The 20,271-nt window shown below is 46.4% G+C and overlaps 1 protein-coding gene, 1 non-coding gene and 1 pseudogene across 5 annotated transcripts in view; all 3 read right to left on the bottom strand.

Moving 5' to 3' along the window:
* Pemt (phosphatidylethanolamine N-methyltransferase) overlaps window positions 1-20,271 on the bottom strand; it is a 73,201-nt gene that overhangs the window by 24,152 nt on the left and 28,778 nt on the right. The gene's annotated exons all lie outside the window — the stretch shown is intronic.
* On the bottom strand, window positions 4,411-7,060 carry LOC117711811 (dnaJ homolog subfamily A member 1 pseudogene; annotated as a pseudogene).
* LOC117712252 (U6 spliceosomal RNA) lies at window positions 8,147-8,253 on the bottom strand. The gene has a single exon (XR_004607300.1). It is a non-coding gene; the product is annotated as a U6 spliceosomal RNA (small nuclear RNA).

Below are 20,271 nucleotides of genomic sequence, written 5' to 3'. Positions count from 1 at the left end.
TTGCAATATAGCCCAGGCTGGTCTCTAATTTCTAATCCTTCTGCTTCAGCCTCCCACGTACTATCACTACAGGGATGTACTACCGTGCCCAGAAAATGTATCACAGTCTATGAATTCTGACAAATAAATGCAGTCATATGCACACCGCCAAGACAAGGAACAGACTCGTCCACTCCTTGAAAAACAAAAAATCCCTGGAATAACTGGGTTGTCCTCGCCTGTCCCTGGCCTGTGTACCACCCCTTTTTGTTCTGTGTGCCCCCCAAAATGTAGTCATATGGTCTGTGGCTCCTTGATTCACATGATGTCCCTGTGATATGTGAGTAGATTCGTGACTTGGCCCCTGGATGCAAAGGATTCCACAATGTACACACAGCGTGGGGGTGGGGCTGACCCAGAAGCTGGCTACTTAAGTTGAATATAGGATGCTATTATGCTAAACACAGGCGCAGCAGACATCTGCATACATAGTTGTGAGACTATGGAGTATCATCTGAGTGCAACCATAGAACCTAGGCTGCTAACAGGATTGCTGAGCAGGGAAGGCGAGGTCCTTCCTTTAAGGTCAGGACTCTGTACCCTTCTCCCTTCTCTCTGCCAGGGTTCCTGTGCCCCACTTACTCACCACCCCCACAGGGGAGGTAGGAAGGTCCCAGACAGCTACATGGCAAAGACTGATCCCTGACCTGGCAGGCAGGACATGCCACATGCCTCACCTTGGGAGACTCAAAGGAAAGCAGCAAATCTTCCTCCCCACAGGCCAGAGGCTGCACAGGGACAATGCTGCCTGAGTAAACTAAGTAGACAGTCTTGGCCAGTTCCTGCTCTGAAGCTCTGGGTAACACACAGGCTCAGGCACCCAGTAGTGAGTTGTCGTATGAAGGAGGGCAGGTGGTTCCCCAACAGTGGACCTGTCACAGAAGGATCTGAGGAGCTGAGCCCCCAGATGAACCATTAACTAGGAAGGTGTCAGAGCTATCCGAGTACAGTGTGGCCCTTTCATATGAGGTTCCCAAGTAAAGAAAGGGGCTAGGACCAATTCCAGGGAACCAAACATTTTGTCTGTTCCCACCATCCCTACACTGTGCTTGTCCAGAGCCTGTAGCATCCTTTCCTGCCTCCAGGGCAGGCTCAGGAGCCAGAAGGCACTGTAAATCTGCTTGTAGGCACTCCTGCCACTACCAGGAGCACCTGGCATGCATTCACACCAAGCAAACAGGTTTGGCTGAACTGGAGCTAAGACCAGCTGAGGGGGCTCTGGGGTCACAGAAATAACTGAATAGCTATTTCTCCTCAGCATATCTATGGACAGTAACCGTGCTGTGCACAAGCCTGCAGCCATATGAAGCTCTATGGGAAGCGGGTGCCAGGCACCAGGCTAAATGTTACCTTCAAGAGCCCCACAGGAAAGAGGTTCTGGTACATCTCTGAGTACAGTGGCTTCTCCAAGATACCTCAAATCAGCAGAGAAACCTAATCACACCAAGGGTCTTTTCATAACCCTAGTTCTATACGGAAGACATCCCCATGACCCAAGCTTTTCACTGGAAGTTTGAGGGAGCAGGGACAGGGATAGGGCAGGTACCTAAGGATCACTGGTCTCCACAAGCAGGGCCTCCCCAGAGGGAAGGCTCCCAAGAGATACTGGAATCGACAGTGGCATCTACAGCATAAGAAGACTCAGACACTGTCGGTCTTCATCTCCAGGGGGCCTGGGTCCCTGCCATAGATCCCACAAGCCACAGAGACCATTCATCGGGTCTTAAGAGTCTTCTGAAACTAGGGATGCTGGAACAGCAACAAGGGACCTCAAGGGGTAAATATTGTGATTCCCTGTTTCCCAGGGATGGATTCTGACCTTCAGAGGGAGTAAAGAACCTGCTACAGAATGTATAACTCTAGACATCAAGGGTTGTTACTCAGGTGCCTGAGGCTATCTAGTCCAGCACTGCCCACGGAAGCCAGGGTCTCTGCCATACAAAAAGGTTTTCCCTGAGGACTGAGCTTCTGGACCTGACTGATGCTGGGTCAAGCAGCCTGGTCATGACCTCCTCCACTAGGCCTAAGCACTGCCTGCTTGGTGCTGCCTCTGAGAAGGTCCTTCCAAGGCCAATGAAGCTCTCTGAAAGCCAACACTTGGCTACAAAGGCACAGCTAATCCTCTTATTAAGGTGAAAGCAATGTGAGTTAGTGGAACTCCTGTAGTTAATCTAGAAGCAGGCGGGGCTGGACCATATCCATGGGCTCCTATGTCACAGCCAGGGAGGCTGGCCCAGGACAAAGAGGGCCAGCTCAGGTAAGCTGAGGCATTGGCCCTGGCACCCTTGGCCCACTGACGCTTCCTGGAATTACCCCAGCCCTCACCTGCTGCCACCTCTCTGCACCTATGTGGCCCATGCTACCACATCCAATAGTGACACAGGCTGGGGGTGGGGGTGGGGGTGTACCTTCAACACATGGGCCTTTGGATAACCTGTTTAAAGCCAGACTGCTCTGTAGCCTGTGGCCTGGTGTGTCTCTCCTTTTGCCTATCAGACTGTGAACACAGGACTACAGGGAGGTGGGATTCCCCTCCAAGAACCTCATGCTTAGAGAAGGGAAAAACATGAAGCCTTGCCAGCCTCAGGGAGAACTTGTCTCTGGAAAAGAGATGCCATGTGCTGATAATTTTCAGGCCTTACAAGAGAGACTGAAACAAAGACAATGAAGGACCACGTGCCAAGACTGCTGAGCTGTAGGCTCTACCTAAACCTGGCCCTCTACCTAAACATCACCCTCATATGAGGACCTTGAAAATGGACTGACCAGGAAGGGGCCACTGGACCTCCTTGATCCTCTTCCAAGTGTGGTCATATTAAATAATCCTTCTTTTTCTACCTTGCACTATTATTCATTTGTTAAATTGGCTCATTAAGGACAGGCGGTTGGACCTGGTTTATTGGGGTGTCTGCCACCTGAGACAAGGTGACCCTGGAGGGATATAAAGACAGGATGTGGGCTACAGAGATGGCTCAGTTTTTAAGAGCACCGGCTGCTATTCCCAGCAACCCCATGGTAGCTCACAACCATCTGTAATGGAACCCAATGCCCTCTTCTGGTGTGTCTGAAGACAGTGCACTCCTATAAATAAAATAAATAAATGCTTGCTTCAAGCAGCTATTGGAATCACTTTGAGACTTTTTTTTTTTTAAATCTCCCCACCTTAGCCAGCATCAGCTGCTTTCAAAACCTGTCTTTAGTGGAGCAGAAAAAGGAGGATTTGGACGTTGTTTTGGATTCTTGAGAAAGTATGGCTGCAGGTGGGTTTCTTCCCCAGTGATGTAACTCTGGCTTTGCTTTCCTGTCTGTTTGGGGACTCAACTGAGCTGCTGGGGTTCTTCTGTGGAACCATTTGGCTATTGTGTCATTTGTAAGGCATTCCTTGACAATTTGAAAAGTTTTTTTTTTCCCCAAGCAAAGCTGTAATTCTGCTGAACTGTTTGTTTGAACATCTGCTATGTGACGGGGAGAGTTTTGAGCCTCTATGTCTGAGCCACCGAGTTCTGTAAACAGTTCATTTGAGACAGAAAACCAAGGGCATTTGTGTGTAATGATAAAAAATATTAAGACTTTACTGCCTCTGTGACTGTGACCCCAGGAAGAGGTATACCTAACTAGTCTGTCGCCAACTTAAGATGGTTTCCTAATGACAGCCATGAGGCAAAAGCAATCTCTGCCACAGAGCTCCTGAAAATAGCTAAGTTTTTTAAAATCCCACTTGCATCTCTTTGAACTCACTGAAAATTGGGATTATAGTTACTGCCTCATTTGAGTTCTCATCAGTTTATTAGAATACAGTCATACATTTCAATAACTGGATTTAAGCATGTGAACATGTGGCTGTACACATACTGTTAAAGCTACTCATAATTTGCTGTGCTACCAGCATTAAATTACAATTACTTTGGAGCCTAGGTCAATGGTTTAAAGTAAGCTGGTGACATATATGAAACATCTTCCTGAATTATAGTACAAATCACTTCTCCACATACAGGTCTCTTCCCTTTGATTTCTAAGTTACTTAGCTTTGGGATTTGCTACTCAAGGGTTTACTATGGTCCAAAAGAAGGGACAAAATATGTAGCAAGGACTGATCAATGTGTGTGTGTGTGTGTTATCACAGAAAGAATGCAGTCTAGAAGTGCAAGCCCTTAAGAACAGCTTATAATAGCAGACTTCTTTAGGAAGGCTTCAGTTGTATGCATTTTGTAATATACCACCTCCAAGAAATAGCTGAGACAATACAAGGCAGAGGTAACACAATGAATCCGCTTCATGTAACTAGACAGACTGACACAGTGCTACTATTTTTTTCTGATTACCAGTTAAATACAGAATTTTAATTTCATAGCAATGAAGGGACAGTGAAGTCAACATAAGCACCTAGAACATCAGTTTAACCTTTTCTTCATGCACAACTGAGTCAGTTACAAGGCATAACTAACAGACACTGAGGAGCTTTTAAAGCCGCTTTACAGGTATTGGACTTCCTCTTGCACACTGAAATCAGTACACATACATGGTAAAATCAGAATGTTTGAGTTTCTTTTTCACCTAACTTTAAAACACTGTTATAGTTGATCTAAAACAAAAAACAATAGCCACACAGTAAACATATTATGATTATAATCCTACACTCATTTCACTACTGTATATAAAATACCATGAGTGAGTGTTATTCACTGGCCCCAATAAAAAGGTGTGGCACAGAATGCCGCCTCTGCAGTGATGTTCATCATCCTTACATGCTTCTTCATTATAAGGGCACTGGCTTTGATTTGAATCAAAGTCCAAAAGCTCTACCTAAATGATTTCTTCATTCTCTTCTACATCTTTCCTTTGGAAAGGAGTTTTTCCAGTAAAGAGAGTTTATCATGAGAGAAAGCCATTTTCAGTAAAGTTCACCTTAAATTCAATGATTAGGCATTCTTCTTTACATGATCAACAGTACTGACATGTCTTCTTTCAGCATTTACTATCTCCATGCTCAACAGGACCTGGATGAGAATAATGCCTGTGGTTCACTTGTCAAGAAGGATACTGGCTTTAGAAAGCTAAACAATGCTTCAGCCAGCTTTAAGTCCATACTTTTGTAAAGTTCTCTTCAAGTAAAAATGGCACGGTCCTTCCTGGCTCCAGTCCTGGTTTATGGTCTCTTTCAACATGAAATGTTATCTTCTGGCTTTCTTTCATGCTTTGTCAATATGAACTTCTAAAATCCTCTTCTCTTGAGCTATCTTTCTTCCATGGCATCTTTTACTTATGTCTTTGGGACTGATTCTCCATGACAAGCCTGAATTTGCTCAGCCATTCCTGACCCAATCTGATGAACCCATATTTCGTGGCAGCACCTCTGCGGCTGGAACAGCCCTCTCCTTACTGTTCCTCTCCTCCCCCCTTGGCCTTCACATTCAGCACAAATCACACGCTTTGCGGTGAGCCAGTTTTCTCAATGCACTATTACTCAAGTCCTCTGAGGTCACTGAGGGCCTGTGCACACCATTTTTACCTCTCTTCTTGGTTTGCACCCTCCCACCTACTCTGAAGAACATTCAAAGATGTCCACGGAGAGCCGAAATCACCACCACTCCACCCTCCTACCTCTCTCTCCACCACCTACTCTCCTTTGTCAAGTTTTTAATTTGTCCTTTTTTTTTTTTTAACCAGAGAGAACTTCATAAGGTAATAAACCCATTCAGACTTTTATCCTTCATTTGGATTATTATCAGGGTGGTTGTCTTAGTTAGGGTTTTACTGCTGTGAACAGACACTATGAATAAGGCAACTCTTATAATGACATTTAATTGGGAGTGGCTTACAGGTTTAGAGGTTCAGTCCATTATCATCAAGATGGGAGCATAACAGCATTCAGGCAGGCATGGTGGAGGAAGAGCTGAGAGTTCTACACCTTCATCTGAAGGCTGCTAGTGGAAGACTCACTTCCAGGCAGCTAGGAAAAGGGTCTTAAAGCCCAACCTCACAATGACACACTTCCTCCAACAAGGCCACACCTACTCCAGCAAGGCCACACCTCCTAATAGTGCCACTCTCTGGGCCAAGCATATTAAACTACAACAGTGGTACTTCAAGACCTTTTTCAATTCTGAATGCATTGGGTTTGAACCCCAAACATCACAGGGAGCAGTGTCTTTCTTTCCTACAGCTGGTAAGTGGGCTGGGTAGAGGAAAACAGAAGCAGGGACATGGCTCAGTTTGGCCAGCCACTGCTCACTCTAGCTAGTCACTGCTTGTTCCCTGCCTCTCAGCTCCTGGGAAGGAGTCAACACTGGTCAGCCTTCAGAAGAGTTTTCCCAAGAGGGAGAAGATCATTAGAGAGACAGCTGCCATAAAAACTTGACAGAAGACCTGAAGGAAAGCCTTCAAACACCCAGTTCAAAGAGGCCTTCTGATCCCTACAAATTTTCAGGGCTGGGAGATGGTTCCATACCACGTGTGGCCTATCTTGTGTGCCAAGGGCCAAAGAGACAGGCACTAGGTAAGACTATAAACTTATCCTGCAGTTGCAAGGGGTCGGGGGAGCTGGGCTTATTTTTTCCCACTGAGGCCTGAATGCTCTGTCACAGAGGGACCTGTCAGGTCTGTATTCTAAATGACAGGCTGAAGGAGGAGCATGGCCTGATTTCTCCCAGAGTGTCCATCTGGTCTCTTAAAGCAGTAGGTCCCAGATTATGATGGTTGGTTTTAATGTCAACTTGCCAAAATTAGAATCACCTGGTGTCTTAGTCAGCGTTCTATTGCTCTGAAGAGATACTGTGATCAAAGCAACTCTTATAAAAGAAAGCATTTAACTGGGGCTTGCTCACAGTTTCAGAGGGAACATGGTGGCACACAGGCAGGCATGGTGCTGGAAAAGGAGCTGAGAGCTCTACTTCCAGATCCACAGGCAGCAGGCAGACACAGAGCCACTGGGCCTGGGCTGGGCTTCCGAGCTCACAGCCCACCCCAGTGACACACTTCCTTCAAAACAACCACATCCACTCCAACAAGGCCTTACCTCCTAATCTCTCTCAAGTATGGCCATTCCCTAAAGACTATGCATTCAAATATAAGAGCCTCTGGAGGCCGTTCTTATTCAAATCATCATATGAGCCTGGGTAGGGAGCCTCACCTGGAGGGCTGTCCTGACTGCCTTGAATCACATGGGGATTAAAAGGGCATGGCAGGTGGAAGAGGCGTGCCCTTTGTGGACCTCCCTCCCTCCACAGAGCTGACTTATCCCGTTGCTGTGGCACTGATGTCCTAGCCAGTGCTTCCAGGTTTCCATCGTTGGCTATAGACCAGCATCAGCTCTCCAGGAACCCCCCAGGTTCTCTGTGCTAGAATGGAAATGGCAAGGCTCTTGGCCTCATGAACTAAGCAACTACCAGGTGAGACAGCCACTGTGGAACTCCTCCAGCTGCCATGATTCCCAGCAACTACCAGGTTCTCAGCCTCTAAGGTATGAGACAACTGTTGCTACTATTTTCAGGTAAGCTAAATTAAATAAATTACCACAGCAGTTCTGTTCTCTGGAGAATCCAGACTGAGACGCAGACCCACCCTGTATGATATATATATATATATATATATATATATATATATATATATATATATATATATAGAGAGAGAGAGAGAGAGAGAGAGAGAGATAGAGATAGAGATAGAGATAGAGATAGAGATAGAGATAGAGATAGAGATAGAGATAGAGATAGAGATATGGGTGTTTGGGGGAGTCGTTGTGTGTGTCTACTTTAGTTTGTTTCTTCCTTTAAGGAGAAAGCAACAATGCTAAAATTTGGAGATTTTGAATTTGATACTAAAAAGAACACTGAGCTTACCTCAGGCAGGCCTGTGTGAAATGTTAACAACTGAATCATTAATTATGAATGTCTTCCCTGAAGGAATTTTGGAGCTTGATACTTTCAAATATTCTTGAAAATGTGGCAAGGAGAAAAAAAATATTCTGTTAAATTATTGCTATAGTTTTCTTTTTAGGAATGTCTTTAATATACAAGTGATAAACGTAAGATATTCATTAAGGCTATGACATACAAAATGATAAGTATGGATGGTTGCCAAAAAACATTATTATATTTCCTTTTTTTTTTTAAATATGGAACACTTCAGGAATTTGCGTGTCATCCTTGCGCAGGGGCCATGCTAATCTTCTCTGTATCATTTCAATTTTAGTATATATGCTGCCGAAGGGAGCACATGTTTCATGTTTCCTTTTTATAATAAAAATTACAGAGGAAATAATCTCTACAAGCAATAACTTTGAGGATCCCAGCTGGCTTGCTCTGTATATAACACATAAAGGCTACTTCATTAAGTCTTACCAAAAGGAGAGGAACTAAGATCTTAGTGAAAAACAGTTAAAATATGCTCTAAGCTAGAAAAATATCTAGGCTGCTTTTTGCTAGCAAACATAGAATGTAAACTTTATTTAGAATTGGCGTGTGTGTGTGTGTGTGTGTGTGTGTGTGTGCGTGTGTGTGTGTGTGTGTGTGATAACTTCTGGGCATTGGTCCATATGAAAAAAACATATAGTTTTGCCAATGTTGAAATGAGTTAATTATGCTATTAAGATAATTACTAATTGATAACACGTTTTGTTGTAAATAGTGTTAAAGAATTAAAAATCGGGCATCATGGTATCTAAGTATGTTACCAGGAATCAGTTTCCTTTTGACAGTTTCTAGGCTCCTTGATGGGAGGTTTGGAAATGGACTAAGGAAGTTCACACTGTTTTGAGAGTAGGGCAAAGTCAGGCTCAGTGATGGACACCTATGTGGAGGGCGGAGGCTCATGGGAAAAGACTGCTCACTATCACCACCCCAGAGGGGAAATTATGTTCTTTTAACCGAGAGCTCAAATCGAGAAAAGCAGGTGAAGCTGGGGTGAGGATCCGTGGGCAACTGCAGGGAAGGGATGAGAGATTGAGCAGCAGTGGGGGCGATGGAGCTGTGGCTGATGCCCGTCTCTCTGGACTCAGCACCCATAGTTTGGGCTGTATACAATGTACGCAAAGGGAAGGCTTTGCCAGCCGGGTGGGCAGGGCTGTTTATATGTTCATTTTTTTTTGTTTACTCGCTAATTTTTAGTTTGTTCTCTTACAGAAAAGGTTCATCTCCAGCCTCCACACCTATTAGTGCTTGCCTCCTGTCTAGCTACTGATTTGAATGTCCACTGTAAAATAATAAAGATAAAAGCAGGATTGCTCACAAAAGGACCAGACTCTTTATTAGACTTATGAACACAGTGTTAGCCGTGTTTGGAAGAAGAATATTCTTAGGATAAGTGCAATACATTATGTAACTGTTAGATCACAGACCATCCACCTGCCTTTCTCTCCCAGAAACCTGGCACTGCCCCCACAGGCTGTCCCTTAGGAATAAGGACAGGAACGTGCTGTGACTCAGGAGAACCAGGCAAGGGCAACTTTTAACTACGTCCTGACCTAGAGCTTGCCTCTGTGCCAGGAATCACAGACACCGGGGCCATGTAGTATAAAGGCCGCTCACCCACTCTGAAGACCTGTGAGACTCAGAACCTCCTTTATTTTCTGGTTCTGAAGGCTCCAAAATGGCTGCCTATGACTATGATGCACTCTCTCCTGACACTTGGGGATCTGAAGGCTCTCTCCCTCCAGACCTCTGCCATCCATACCTGACCACTGTCTCTCCTAACAGCTCCTCTGGGGAGTAAGGAAGGCTCTGTCCCTTCAAGGCCTGGTATGATGCGACACTGCTGGTGTGATACTTCCTCCCCCTCCTAATGCTCTCCCAGATTAAGGCCTTCATTGCTGCCCACGACATGCCCACAATTCCATTTTGAGTTTGGTTCGCTCTGGCTTTCTGTATATTTCGGAGCTTATTCTCCCTATTCAGCTCTGACAGTGGCACCGCCTCCTCCTCACGTAACAGCAGGGGTCAGCACTCCTGTCTCCACCCTCGCCTGAACAGCTCTGTCCCCTTTGTTCCACGGGGCTTTGTTTCCATGGTACTCTGGAGCTCAGCCACTTGAACCCTTGGCCTTACTCCAGTAGACCCTGGCGGTTTTATGCTGGAAGCTGTGCAGTCCTGTGAGTTCTGTGACTTGCTGGATGCTGGATCAGCTGTGTGTGTACTCTCCTAGAGGGGGGCTACTATTTTTAAAGGACAAAGATATTTCAAAAAGACTGTTTATCTTCACTATACTGTGTCTTCTATTCTGACTTTTAGAAACCCCGCGGCTTAGTTATTTGTCAGTTATTCTTTTAGAAGGAGCAACAAACCCTCATCCCTTCTGACCCAGAGTCAATTGGAAGAAATATCTGGTGTAACTAGGAAGCATCTGGAGAAAGGAAGTCAGAACTTCCCCCCACAAGACCTAAGTTTCTACTCACTACTTATCGTTCATTAAAATTCTTCTCCTCCTCCTCCTCCTCCTCCTCCTCCTCCTCCTCCTCCTCCTTCTTCTTCTTCTTCTTCTTCTTCTTCTTCATGTATGTGTGTCCACAGACAACTTTTGAGGGCCATTTTCTTCCCCCTCTGTGAGTTCCAGAGATTAAATTCCAGTCATCAAGCTTGCAAATGTCTTTTTTCCTTGATAAGATATTTAGAGTTCTGACCTAGTAAATGACTTAGAAATGTAACTACACCTTGATTTCATATTTAAAAGTGTTTATGACTTTGCGGATTTCAGTTCAGATTTCAATGTAAATAATTAACTATTAAGTTTCCAGTTTTGGTTGCCAAAATTATATGAATATTATATTATACTTAATTAAAAGCATAGATTATATGAATATTATTACTTAAGAGCATCACCTGGTTAATGGTTTTTTTTTTTTTTTTTTTTTTTTAGGTTTGGTTTTTATATAAACCTTAGAATATTTGTGAGTTAAAAACTAAATGTAGGGGCTCAGTGGTTAAGAGCACCGACTGCTCTTCAGGAGGTCATGAGTTCAGATCCCAGCAACCACATGGTGGCTCACAACCATTTGTAACCAGATCTGATGCCCTCATATGGGTGTCTGAAGACAGCTACAGTGTACTTTGAGCCAGAGTAAGCAGGGCCTGCAGTGAGCCGGGCCTGGAGCGAGGGAGGCCTGGAGAGAATGGGGCCAGAACAAGAGGGAGAAGGGAAGGGGGGGGGGGACTAAATGTAATTCAACCTTTGAAGAATTCAAAATATATGTGATGCATGCTGGGAACACGTTTAAAATTGTGTCTTCTTTCTTAGTCATCACCATTTCATGAATGCTGGAAAGGCAAGAAGATTCTGGGAAAGGGAACTGATCAGTTGCTAGGCTCTTCAACTGTACAGTGGAAGATACGGATGACTGCTTAAGGAATGTCTCGGGTGTTCCCTGCACTTGGCTGCTGGAGACCTGGAAAGCCACAAGGCAGTCTGCAGCCACAGGCAGCTACCTGTCATCTTCTCATCCTTGAAAGATTAAACATCATTTAGTTGATGCTGTTGAGTCTTTTTGGATTTCCTTGGGTCATTTGGTCTGTTTTTACCTCAGGTATAGAAATTAATGAAATAAGACTCACCTGTTTTCAAAAGTCTTAATGTAAAGACATCAATATGAAACTAGAAGGTAGTTGTGTCTAAAGCAAGACTTTCTTCAGGAGATTTTCTGCTCAGTGCCAGTATCACAACTGAGCAAAACCACAAGAGTTCATATTTTATTAAAATTGTTCCTGTTTTCTGATGTTTGTGTTTCAGGCCTTGGGTTACTTATGAAATTGCTTTAACAAACTCAATGTTCATATAAGCATCTCTGTTCAATTAAAGTGCTGCCTGGGCTGGAGAGACAGGTCAGTGGGTAAAGGCACCTGCTGCCCAGCCAGCCAGCCTGAGTTCCATCCCTGGGACTCATGCGATGGAAGGAGAGAATCAACTCTGGAAAACTGCCCACACACCATGGCATGTATGCATGCTGACACACAAACAACCAGGACAGATCTTAGCAATGGGGGACAATAAGGACAAACTGCCAGATGGTTCATAACGGTGTCTTCAGAGAATATTGTTCAGAGAGAGGGGGACATTGTCAGAATGCAAATGAAGTCATATTGGCATGGTAGCACCTGCCTGTGAGCCCAGCACTTGGGAACTTGGCCCCAGCTGAACTTACTTCTGAGAATCTGGCGAAGACAGCCCTGCTGCTTCATTGTGCCTGCACCTGAAGAGGACCAGGATGTAGGAAGAGTGGATGTGGACACGCCAAGGTAGAATGGTATCCAATGGCCCTCTTCCTGCCCTGACAGCACACACTTTCTCTCAGGGAGAAGGGGGTTTCTTTTAGCTGACAGATTATGAACCCACATGAAAATAGGAAGAACCAACCTCCAGGTACTGGCATCAAAAATCCTAGAACATTTTGTATTTGTTGACATCACAGACTCCAGAACATGCCCTCCACTCCTCCTTCATAAGGGCATTTTCTACATCACCAAAAAAAAAAAAAAAAAAAAAAAAAAAAAAAAAAGTTCATTATCACAAAAGAGAACATTTTGAGCAAAAAAAAATTTTTCTGGGATGAAGGAATCAATAATGTGCTGGTCCCTAGAAAGGACAAGAGGAGCCTAAGAGGTTTGTCATTAAGTCTATGCCTATGCCGTGGTTCCAACCTGTGGGATGCAACCCCTTTGGGATCAAACGACCCTTTCACAGTGGCTGTATATCAGATACCATGCACATCAGATATTTACACTATGATTTATAACAGTAGCAAATTTGCAGTAATGAAGTAGCAACAAAATAATTTTATGGTTGTGGTCACCACAACATGAGGAAATGTACTGAAGGGTTACAGCATTAGGAAGGCTGAGAACCACTTGTCTAGAGGAAGAAATGAGGCTGAAATTCAGAATACAAGACAAAGACCCACACTGGGTGGCTGGTACTGAGGCTATTCCCAGGAATGGCCCCATGGCTGCTACCCACTGGGATGCATGTCCACGAGAAGACTCTTAAACCTATCCTGAAAGCACAGTAATCCAAGCAAGTAGAAGGTAGGGACTGCTTACCTGTGGCCTGGCCAAGGGGCTGGGGACATGAGGGACTAAGCAGCCTGAAGTGCTCAGATCTGAGCTAGATCTGTCAGTCCCCAGAGACACATCCACAGACTCATGAGCTACAGGAAACACTCAGAAGAGCTGTGTGGGGCCTGCTTGCCCAGCAGCCACAGCCACCTCTCTTCATGGCAGCGTGCCACCAACCTCAGGGCTGTGTTGCTGGCAACTTCAACCGAGTTCCCACCCTACATGCTCTAAGCACGGTCCCCTGTAGAAAAGCATGACCAAGGAGAATACAGTGACAGGAAGGGTCCTTGGTGGCCCCCAGGGCTCATACTTTGGAAGCAGCCACAGATTCCCAATGAGCTCCTGGTTGCTGAATGGCCGCGATGATAAAAGCTGTCTCATTATCGTCACAGAGACACCTGGAAATGCAGCCATTGTTTCACTGGCTATGTAATGTCTGAGGCCCCAGCCCATTAGGCTTAGCTTTTCTGTCCTTGTAAAGAACAGAAAGACACAGATGTGGGACCTATAACTGATGCCTCCAGTACCATCTACACCAGCGAAGGACACGCCCTTCTAGAGTGCCAGGCCGCCTCCTGCCGTGCACATTGTGTGTGCCCAGAAGCCTCGCACATCCTCGGGCACCCAACGTTTCCCAGTAGCAGTTCCGCTGTTGTGGCAATGGACGTCACTGGGCATGCGCCCTAGGAGCTCAATGGTCAAGGTCATGCCTGCTGGGCCAACGGGAAGAATCTGCAAGCTACTTATATCCCCAGAGCACAGGCCAGGCTCAGGCTCAGATGCACACACATACTTACACACTTAGCCTCCTCCACCCACACCTGTTTTTAAGACAAGAAACCATGTACCAGACAGTGGGTGTGACCTCTGCCCTCAGGAGGCCTCCTCTTTGTGGGGCAGATTCTACATTCTGATAATCGGAGTGTCATGGTCCAGGAAGAGGGACTGAGAGAAAGGTTGGCAGAGGGATTAGGTAGGGCAACCTTCACAATGAGACCTAAAGACTGAAGAGAATACTTCTCGAGTGACAGAAGAGCCTTTGGAGCAGAGAAAGATCACGTACAAAGGTCCTGGTACAGCCTGCCCATCTCATGTGTCCCATAATTCTGACTGTAAGGCCATGAGCTATACTCCTTCTGGAGGGTCTAAGGGCCACAACCCCTGGTTCATGTAGCTTCTCCCTCATGGTCTTCAGGGCCTAGGCTATGGCAAGGAAAGGAGAATGAGAAAGGGTTCTCTTAGCACACATAGCTTCCTTCTCCCTTGGGCCAGCTCCACTCTCTGCCTGAAGTTATCCTCTGCAGACATGCCCTCATCCTGGCATCTCCGGCATCCTTGGGTCTCCACTGCAGGTTTCAGGGATTCATACAATGGCCTCTCAGGGGCCCTTGGGGAAACTCTGACCCTATCAAACACTTCCTAGCCTTAGCAGTGGCTCTCTAGAGCTGTGTGTGGCTCAAGGTTCCATGACCCCCTCACTCTTGCATCCTTCATGCATCTAAAGCCAGCACCCAGTGACAAGTTCTGCAGCCAGCTGAGGATACAGCTTGACCCCACCCTGGATTATGGTTGCACTGGCCTTTGTGCAATGATGACCCTGGGAAGACACTTTTCTGGGTGTTAGTCTCACAAATTCACACTTCAACAAGATGGAGCCTCAGTGGGTAGGGTTCTCGCCCTGGAACACTTTATTGCTGTCTAGTTCGGAGCCCAGGTTTCTCTTTAACAATTACAGGTTCTCTCTTGTCAGCAGTCTCCTTGTACTATACTTCAAACTTGGGCCCCTCACCAAACTTCACATTTTCTTACCTTTCTGCTCCACTTTTTTTCTCACAATAGATCTGGATGAGAGCACTGAGCAGTAACCATAGTAACCATGATGCAGCCTGAATGATAAACTTCATCTTGAAATTTCCTTCAGCAAACAAATTGGTCCATTTCCTTTACATTTGGCCTCACTCAGGTCCCAGAACACGGGCAGAATGCTTTCAGATCCTTTTCCAGAATATCACATTAATAACCTTCATCCCAGTCCTGTCTCCTTATCCTTTGCTCTCCTTCTTAACCTATGGGTATCTCTCAGCAGTCTTTCTTGCAAGCTCCCATCAGAGTAGCCTGTAGCCTTTCAAGGGCATTACTAGCCCAAAGTTCCAAACTCTTCCACAGTCCTCCCACAAACCAAAGGCCTAAGAACCGCCCTGTCAGAGTTACCATGCAGTTATCCCACGTCTCAGCGCCAGTGTTCTGTATCAGTTACTTTCTTTACTCATTGCTGGGATAAAATGTCTGACAGATGTAATACAAGGAAGGGTGTATTCTGGGGCTCAGTTTGAGGGAATGGTCCACCATGACAAGCAAGTTGGCTAATCACAGCCAGGTAGCAGAGAGAGGTGAGCGCTTATTCTCCGTTTCTTTCGACTCAGTTCAGGACCCCAGCCAATGCAATGCTGTCCACATTCAGAATGCATCTTCCCAACTCAATTAATCTAAGCAAGAAACTCCCCCAGACACACCCAGAGCTTTGTTTTCTACATCCTGTCATGTTGTCAATCAAGACTAATCACTGCAGTGAGCACGTTGCACTGGAGCTGCTGCGGGTTTGTAGTGATGTGGACTGACAGAGTGGTGGCAGGGCCTGTTTAGCAGCAAGCTGGGAGCTCATGGACCATAAGATGCTCAAGCCCTGTGCAAATAAATGTCCAGAGGTAGGATAACCAGTTCTGGCCCCCTGAAGTGGACTCTGTCTAAGCCATGGTCCAACCTTCTGCAGTGACAAGCATGTTTTTAAAACAACCTCTTGAGTAAAGGACATAAGAAAACCCACATAATCAACTAACCAGGGCTCATAGGGGCTCACAGAGACTGAACTGAAGTCAGGGAGCCTGTATGAGTCTGACCTAGGTCCTTTGCATATATGCTACGGTTGTGTAGCTTGGTGTTCTTGTGGGACTCCTAACAGTGGGAGCAGGGGCTACTTTGGGGACCCTTTTCTTCCTACTGGGTTGTCTTGCCCAGCCTTAACATGAGATGTGCCACTTGACTCCAAGGGGGTCATAACCCACAGGTGGAGAACAATTGCTCTAGAGACTGTGCCCTCATGGAGGAGAGGTGACAGGGACATGAGCATGGGGAAGTATGTACCCTGGCCCACAGCCATGAGAACAGAAAAGTCAGCCTGCTTGCAGAAATCCAGTCTCCACACCACTTCACAGTGTGGTGTGACTGTCCCTGAAAGCAGTGTCTGACAGCTGGAGGCTAGCATCAGCTGAGCACGGGGACTCTCTCTTCTCACTGGGTACAGTCGAAATTCTAAATATCACATTCTGTGCTAATTAGTAACCCCCCCCCCCCCAACAATACACACAATGTTTCAGAGGACAAGGATGCTCCAGGATGTCACCCCCAGGGAGGCCACAAAATGTGACAGAACAGCATGCTCTCTCCCTATTCACAGCCTGCTGCAGCTCAGGCTCTCTAGGGGGATGATCTGCAAAGGTCTTCTGCAGTACTTATCAAGTCGGGTTTAAGAAGCCCCACAGTGCTTTGCAAATATACAGCTAGGACAGAGTCTAGAGGCCCCAGTAATACTCAGTATGCACAAGCCACACTGAGGCAGCCTACTTTAGGACACAGGGCCTCCATTCTTCACAGATACAGTCCCCTCCCTGTCATAATCAGCTCCACGTCTACTGGAGACCCATCATAGGCCTGCCCACAGAGCCCATGAGTAACACAGCACTGCTTATAATAGTAAAAGTTGGAACAAGTCAAACAGCCACCAACCAGGGAGGGGATAATGCAAGAATTGGAGGGCACCTTTGTGACACAATATTGATTGGGCAGCTACGGAAAAGAACAAGAGGCAGTACAGATGCCAAATGAATAACCTGCAAAGCCCACTGACAGCCATAAGAAAGCCCGCGGGGCGGACAGCACAGCCTGTCTAGCACTTAACACACTCAAGTGTGTGTGCAGGAAAAGATCCAGAATGGCATGCAGAACTCTGCCACACCAAGAGGGAGGTCTTAACCCAGGTATGTTAGGGCCCACCTTTAATCCCAGCACTGGGAGGCAGAGGCAGGCCAGCCTGGTCTATGAAGTAAGTTCCAGTACAGCCAGGGCGACAAGAGAAACCCTGTGTTTTGATTTTTGTTTTTAAAAAGTAGTAGTTCTTTTTGTGCCCTGAGATACCTCACACAGATGAAACCTAAGAAGGATCCCCAGAAACTGGCAATAGGGTGCAGAGGAGAGATTTAAAGGAGACACATTCACCTATGCCTTGGGGTACTATTAGGAGACTTTTTTTTTTTTTAGGCTTATTTATTTTGTGTATGTGAGTACACTGTCATTCTCTTCAGACACACCAGAAGAGGGCGTCAGATCCCATTACAGATCGCTGTGAGTCACCATGTGGTTGTTGGGAATTGAACTCAGGATCTCTAGAAGAGCAGTCAGTGCTCTTAACTGCTGAGCCATCTCTCCAGCCCACTATTGAATGTTTTTATCACATATGGGTTATTAGTTTAAAATTTTAAATGAAGTTACTGGGGGAAAAAAAAAAAACAGACTATTTCTGACAGTGTCTGGCAGATGGCCAGCTCAGAGGGCTGCCACATGTGTGCATGCTGTCGGTCCTGCCAAGGGGACCACTGAGGGTGAGCACTGCTGTAAGGATAGCTGGTGCTATCCCTGGTCTTGCTGTTTTTACTTCTTACTGTGTTCTAAAAACTGACCACGTGGAGGAGGGCAGCATGGAGCAAAGTGCCTGGATAGGAGGGAGTGGGCACCAGGCCCTGCACAGGGAGGCACAAACAGGGTTCTGAAGATCATGGCACCAGGCTCACCAACACAGCTGCGTCCAGTGGCACCTGACATAACTGGGAGCTGCTAATGACCTTCTGCAACATGGTAGGATGGAAGAGGGTGGGGAGAAAGAGTGCCAGCAAGAAAACAGGGGGGACAAAATAGCCTGGGAGTTCACTAAAAGCTGGGTGCTCCCAGAGGTGAATTAGACCTTTGTGTAAAAGCCGTGGCTGACAAGTGACCTCATTAGCCTGTTTAGACTTCTTGTGTCTTTTGTCTCTTAACAATGAAGAACTTGCCCCCGAAGGGTGATGGTCACTTCTGATATCTCCATACTCTTCCAGTGTAGGAAAAGAGCTTTCAGAATTAAAACATACTCATGGTCTGCAGGGATCTTAGGCTAATCTAGGTGTCCATAGAGTCACTCCAGGCAACTCAGACGGCTCCCATAGGCAATATGCAATCATGATGGACTGGTTTCTCTCATGGAAATGTGTTTGACCCACAATTAACAAGGGACAAGACCATGGCGTCATTTTTTTCTTTCTAAATATCCTGCTGCCATTTTGACATGGAGACCAAAGGTCTAAAATTAGCATCTCACACCTTATTTTCCAAGCTCCCAGTGGAAGAGGTGTAAATCCACCTGAGAACATTGTCTTCTGAACACAGAACATGCTGCTTCCCCAGTGGCCTCTCCTCTCCAGCAGGAACCACAGGTGGGGGCAATCTGCTTTGGTAAACCCAGGGCAGCACTAGAAGCCCTGGCTGGAGCAGTCTAGCTTCTCCCTTATCTCCCAGAATCCCCTGCTACAACAGTCCCTCCCAAGAAGCAGTTCACTGTCAAGATCACCTGTCCCACTGCCGATTCGGAGGGCTTTACTGCTGCATTCTTTGCAGACCTAGGACCCAAGGCCAGAAAAACTTTATGTTACTGCCTCCCTGTCCAGGCAACAAAGTCAGATGCAAGGACATAGAACAGGTGCCAGATATGACCCTCATAGCCTGGAAGCTTGCACCCCCAGCCCAGGAAAGAAGACCCAAGCTACCCCTTCTACCTGTCATGAGGCTAGCAAAGAGGAATACAACATACCCTTAAAGTGGCCATCCTATGCTAGGCTGTGGACATATAAGACATTGCACATCAGGACTCTGTGTCTTCTCAGCTGTCTGTGAGCCTCCCTGCTCCCTTGGGAAGATTGGGAGGAGTCAAGAGACTGAAGAGGAAGGTGAACACTCATAGGTACCTATCATCAAAAGCCAGTGGCTCCCCTGGTAGGCTGCCTATCACCAAAGGCCACATGGGTCCCCTGGTAGGCTGCTAGTGCCTTGGTCTCAGAGAGATCCTCAGATAAAATTATAGGCCACCCCCTAACTCTAAAACACCAGTATCCTTTCAGCACACTGAAGGGCCTCATGTGTACCTGATTTCCAGTTCCAGATCAATCCAGACATTTCCCAGCATCCCATGAGTGACCACCTCCCTGGAGAGCTACTTATAGACACTTAAGGTCATTCACATGATCACATGAGGCCCCAGGCTCCTCCAGAGAGCCAAGCAGTATCTAGGAACTTCTATAGATAACTCTCCATGATTCCCCTGACATCTGCTGCCATCTTAGAAGATATAGCTCCTGGCTGTGTCAGGTGAACACATTGCCTCGTCCCTCCCTCCCACTGGGCACATGCCCAGGCAGCAGATGAGGAACACCAGGCTGAATGTCTAAAGCTTATTTGAGTGTAGGCTTTGGATCTGTGACCTGGCCCATGAGCAAGAGCTGGCCAAGAAGAGAGTCAGGAAACCAGATTAGAGCCTTGTAGAGAGCACCCTGAGGCTATCAGAGCCCAAGTGCCCTCAGCCCCTCCTCAGTTCTCCCCTGCATCCACACTGCTTCTCTCCAGAGCACCTTACATGGAGGAGGTTTAGTTTCAGAGTAAAGGAGATATCGGGCATTGAGCCTGCCCTCTGGAGCCAGAGACTATGAAGTCAGACCCTCTGTTCTTTGGCAAACAGTGTGAAGTTGTTGACAGTTCACAAAGGAGCAAAGATGTTAACATAACAATGTTTATGACTTTTCCAACCCTGTCCCACTTCAGGGAAAACTGTCAGCTTCCGAGGCATTAGTATGACATTTTAAGGTTACTCCAGCTCTACTGGCAGGGGTGTGGCAGCTTGCTTCCCCTGGCACTGACCACATTTAAAGCCAGCAGTCATGTGCTGTGAGTCTTGTGGGCCCTGTACCAAAGAGCCCTTGAGCTACAGTTTCACCAGTTAACAACCAGGAAGGCTTCACAGGATTTTTAAAAGCACATACAACCCGAAGTGAAAGGCCAGGAAGGAAGGGTACAGTTTCCAAGTGTTTCCATGCACAGGAACCCACCCTCAGGCACC

This window comes from Arvicanthis niloticus, chromosome 6 (assembly GCF_011762505.2).
Source record: "Arvicanthis niloticus isolate mArvNil1 chromosome 6, mArvNil1.pat.X, whole genome shotgun sequence".
NCBI lineage: Eukaryota > Metazoa > Chordata > Mammalia > Rodentia > Muridae > Arvicanthis > Arvicanthis niloticus.
The sequence above is the reverse complement of the archived record's forward strand: the minus strand, read 5'-3'. Positions and strand labels throughout refer to the sequence as shown.